The following is a 5210-nucleotide window of genomic DNA, read 5'->3' on the forward strand; positions in this document are numbered from 1 at the left end:
GAGAAAGTGCTATTGGAGTGTTGTGTGGTTATGGTGGTGGTGTGGTGGTGGTGGTGGTGGTGGTGGTGGTGGTGGTGGTGGTAGTAGTAGTAGTAGTAGTAGTAGTAGTTGGTTCATTACATTCCAAGCACAGTACATAAATAAATAAATATATAAATAAGTAAATAAATATGATAAAAAAATAAGAAAATAACAACAACAACAACAACAACAACAACAACAACAACAACCACATAAAAACTGATGACCCCAACCAATCACCATGACCTCTAGTACAAGGGTCACACAGGGCCACCACACTGCGACCTGATACAAACATAAACAAGACACCTTTTAAGCATGAAGGACAAGTGACCTACGACCCAACAGTGACCCACAGTAATCCCACATTGACCCACAGTGACCCAACAGTGATCCAACAGTGTCTTCACCTAGAATTGTGGAGTGTACAAGTGCCCAGCTGACACGTGGAGGTGCAGGTGTCAAGGCTAGGTCACATTAGGTCACCTGAACAGAGAGAGTGTAAGGGGGGGGTGGCCTGGTGAAGGGAGGGGGGCCAAGTCAACCCTTAAATTGTGTGTAATAATGAAAATAATGATAACAGTGACCTCTCTCTCTCTCTCTCTCTCTCTCTCTCTCTCTCTCTCTCTCTCTCTCTCTCTCTCTCTCTCTCTCTCAGGTTAAGTTGTCATGTCTTGATTAAGTTAGGTTAAGTTAGATTAGGTTAGGTTAGGTGTTTACTTGGCATTTTGGCCTGTACCAAGGTTCCCACACTGCCAAGTAAGTTTAGTAGGTGACTGAGAAGAATGCATGGTATTATTTTGGCCTGTACCGAGGTTCCCACACCGCCAAGTAAGTTTAGTAGGTGACTGAGAAGAATGTATGGTATTATTTCAGGAGAGAACAATAATGCTTGACACATTTATGAGTACTGTTTTTGGATACTGAGAAACTTACTAGTGATGTTCTTGTAGCAAAGTAATAGTTTCCATGATATAGGTAATTTGTGTTAGGTGATGCACATAGGTTAGGTTAGGCTAGGTTAAATGAGGTTAAGTTCAGGTGAGGTTAAGTTAGGAATGCCTTCTTTAAAGCTATCATCTCCATTCAAATACTTAAAATTACTGTTATTGTGTTCCCTGCTCATAAAACCTACTTCCCCACAAATTCCCAAGATTACAGCGGGTTGAGGGGAGGACACATCAAATGATATAATATTGAGTTGCTTTATGTTCAAAATCGTCTATAAAAAAGAAGAGACAATAACAAACACCATAATTTTGGGTAAATTTATAGCTTAAGCCAATGTCCCCAATCTCTACCCACGGCCCCCCAATCTCTCAAGCAAGCTTGGGGGCCTGTGGGGAACCTAACCTAACCTAACCTGCCCGCGCAGCTTATGGGTACTTATAGAGACTTCCTATTGGTGCAACTCATGGTGGTAGCACGTGATTGGCCCGAGGAATTATAGACACAGTGATCCTATCCAGCAGCTACCCACAATTCAAAGCATTAAACAACTGAAGTTCAGGCAACAATACACCATTTATGTTTACCTGTGGACTTAGAAAAAAGTTGAGAGCGCTGTGCATTCCCAGGCCTATTGTGGCGTTATTTTTTATTTCCGACAAGTAGTGTAATCATTAGAAATGATGTGAATAGTGAGAAGAACAAAATGAGGTAGGTTATTACCACGTAGTGTGTAATGGCTTAAACTATAATAAAACCAAAAAAATTACTTAAAATACCAAAGTTTACTCCAAAAGATCCCTAAAGCGAGCAAACTCAGCCTAGATACCGAAGTTGAAGGGCAACCCCAACCCGCCCACACCCTAAATACCCCTGAAACTTTAAAATTGCTTAAAAAACGTGGGGAAAAAAAAACAGAACCCTTTAAATAAATCACGAAATTATACGAAGCCCCAAAAAAAACACACACAAACACAAATCCCTAAATTCTCACCCTAAAAACCCTAAAAAAAACTAAAAATTACCGTAAAATTAGGGGAAAAACTTACAAAAAACACCAAAAATCTTATGAGGAAAACGTGGGAGACTCAGTGCAGTGACCACGGGGCTCCCTATTTCCCTTAATTTCTCCCTTATTTCAGATCCCCCGCGGCGCCTCAGGGTCCCCAGGGGCTCACCATGGATGCAGGGAACAGGTGTACTGGGGGCGGCCTCCGGGGTGGGGAATTACTTGGGAAATTTGCGAAAAAACAAGATTTCTAGGCAGTGTGGTAGGAGTAAACACGAGGGAACGCTTGTCTTGATCTTGATCTTGATGGTACAGGTGGCAAGGATCACTCCTGAGTCAGGCCTTTGGATCGGCAACTCCTGTAGAAAGGGGGAAAAAAAAAGAGAAACGAACAGCATCCTCTATCCTAATTGTTCATACACCTGGCATGCCACATTCTCTCCAGAAACTCTTTCACCGCCTCAATCATCCTTTCATTCGCCTCTCTACACAGTCCCAGCAACAACACCATCCACTCTTTTCCTGTCTTCTCCACTCTTTCATTCCTATCATGCCCTAACTCAGTCAGTATCACTTGCATCATCTCATTCCTGTCTCTGGCATACTTCACACACTCCAGCACCACATGTTCCACCGTCTCATCCTCTCCCATGTCACACATCTGGCACACTTTGCTGCGGGACTCAGACCACCTGTAACTCCTTGCATTCACATCCATACACTGTGCCCTCGCTCGGAAGAGAAGATCACCACCCAGGCTTCCACCATACCACCTTTCATACCTCGGGGCCTCTTTCTCCTTGTACCATTCCAGGGTCTTCTTTCTTTCCATCTCATTCTTCCATTCATTCAGTCCCACACATTTCACTTCTTTGTCTATCTCATTCTTCCATTTTCTCACATCCCATTCGGCTCCCACTCTGCCTCCTCTTGTTACCACCCATTCACGCTCATTTTGATTCCTACCAGCCATTCTTATCGCCCACACAACTTGCAATCCATTCCTGTCTGTCATTCTCATGCATCTCTTCCTCCATTTGCTTCCACTTTCATTCCACAGGTACACCTTCCTTGCTATTCTTGCATCATCCATTCTCTCAAGCCTAATCTTGTACCTAAGTGTGGCTTTTGTCAGTCTTTCTCTGAAGGTGCTCCATCCCATGTCACCTCTCAAGGCTTCAACTGCTGTGCACCTCGGTGCACTCAGTGCCATCCTTGCTACTCTATTCTGGCCCACTTCTAACTTATCATCTTGATAGTACATGATCTTGATCTTGATCTTGATGGTACAGGTGGCACAGGATCACTCCTGAGCCAGGCCTTTGGATCGGCAACTCCTGTAGAAAGGGGGAAAAAAAAAAAAGAGAAACGAACAGCATCCTCTATCCTAATTGTTCATACACCTGGCACGCCACATTCTCTCCAGAAACTCTTTCACCGCCTCAATCATCCTTTCATTGGCCTCTCTACCCAGTCCCAGCAACAACACCATCCATTCCTTTCCTGTCTTCTCCACTCTTTCATTCCTATCATGCCCTAACTCAGTCAGTATCACTTGCATCATCTCATTCCTGTCTCTGGCATACTGCACACACTCCAGCACCACATGTTCCACCGTCTCATCCTCTCCCATGTCACACATCTGGCACACTTTGCTGCGGGACTCAGACCACCTGTAACTCCTTGCATTCACATCCATACACTGTGCCCTCGCTCGGAAGAGAAGATCACCGCCCAGGCTTCCACCATACCACCTTTCATACCTCGGGGCCTCTTTCTCCTTGTACCATTCCAGGGTCTTCTTTCTTTCCATCTCATTCTTCCATTCATTCAGTCCCACACATTTCACTTCTTTGTCTATCTCATTCTTCCATTTTCTCACATCCCATTCGGCTCCCACTCTTCCTCCTCTTGTTACCACCCATTCACGCTCATTTTGATTCCTCCCAGCCATTCTTATCGCCCACACAACTTGCAATCCATTCCTGTCTGTCATTCTCATGCATCTCTTCCTCCATTTGCTTCCACTTTCATTCCACAGGTACACCTTCCTTGCTATTCTTGCATCATCCATTCTCTCAAGCCTAATCTTGTACCTAAGTGTGGCTTTTGTCAGTCTTTCTCTGAAGGTGCTCCATCCCATGTCACCTCTCAAGGCTTCAACTGCTGTGCACCTCGGTGCACTCAGTGCCATCCTTGCTACTTTGTTCTGGCCCACTTCTAACTTATCAATTTCACTTTCATTCCATGCAATCACATCCATACCATACATTATACATGGCACAGCCACACTCTTCCACACTTCTCTCAACACATCATACTTACTTGCTCTCATCCTTGCCGCGCTTCCCAATCGACCTACCCACTGGTTTAGCATACTTATCTTTTCATTCTTTGTCTTTGCACACCCACTAGGACTCATCCACATCCCTAAGTACTTGTATTCTTGCACCTGTCTCAACTCATTCTCTCCAAGTCTCCATACCACATTACTTTCATCCTCTGATCTATTCACAATCATTACTTTGCTTTTCTCACTGCTAAACCTTACTCCAAAGTCTTTACCATAGCCATCCACTACATCCAACAAACTTTGAAGCTCATCTGCCGATTCACTCATAACAACTACATCATCTGCATAAAGGAGCACACATACTTTATCATTCCCCACACTTACCCCTACATTCATTCTTCTCATCCTGGCTGCTAGCTCCTCTGTATACAGGCTAAAAAGGGTTGGTGACAATATACAGCCCTGCCTAACTCCTCTCTCACTCTTCACCCAGTCTGTTTCTATGTCTCCTAGCCTGTATCTAGCTCTTGTGTCCACATACATACTTTGCACTACGTTAACTATCTTTGCACTCAATCCAATCTTTTCTAAGACTCTACCTAACATTTCTCTGTTCACTCTATCATAAGCTTTCTCTATATCCAAAAAACCTAGGTACAATTTACCCCCATCCTTCTTTTTCTTCTCAATCATTTCATTCACCACAAACATATTGTCCTCAGCTCTCCTGTCCCTACGAAAACCATTCTGTTCTTCACCCAGCACTCCAGCTCTCTCAATCCATTTACACAGTCTCTCATTCAACACTGCACTGAAAACTTTACCTACTGTATTCACTAATGCAATTGGCCTGTAGTTCTTCAGCTCATTCTTACTCTTAAATCCTCCCTTATGTAACAGACACACTCGGCTCTCATTCCACTTTCTTGGCACTCTCTC

The 5210-nt window shown here is 43.9% G+C and overlaps 1 protein-coding gene across 18 annotated transcripts in view; it reads right to left on the reverse strand.

Annotated features, from left to right (window-relative positions):
• LOC135114899 (uncharacterized) overlaps positions 1-3222 on the reverse strand; it is a 20786-nt gene extending 17564 nt beyond the window's left edge. For 11 of the 18 annotated variants that reach the window (XR_010275696.1, XR_010275695.1, XM_064031137.1 and 8 more), the window contains exon 1: positions 2019-3222. The gene's annotated coding sequence lies outside the window, so the exon portion shown is untranslated. Of the gene's footprint in view, positions 1-431; positions 508-2018 lie in introns of all 18 variants that reach the window. The other 7 variants (XM_064031140.1, XM_064031134.1, XM_064031135.1 and 4 more) reach the window with 3 other exon arrangements.
• Between the last annotated feature and the right edge of the window lie 1988 nt (positions 3223-5210).

Source organism: Scylla paramamosain, chromosome 28, assembly GCF_035594125.1.
Source record: "Scylla paramamosain isolate STU-SP2022 chromosome 28, ASM3559412v1, whole genome shotgun sequence".
In the NCBI taxonomy this organism is placed as follows: domain Eukaryota; kingdom Metazoa; phylum Arthropoda; class Malacostraca; order Decapoda; family Portunidae; genus Scylla; species Scylla paramamosain.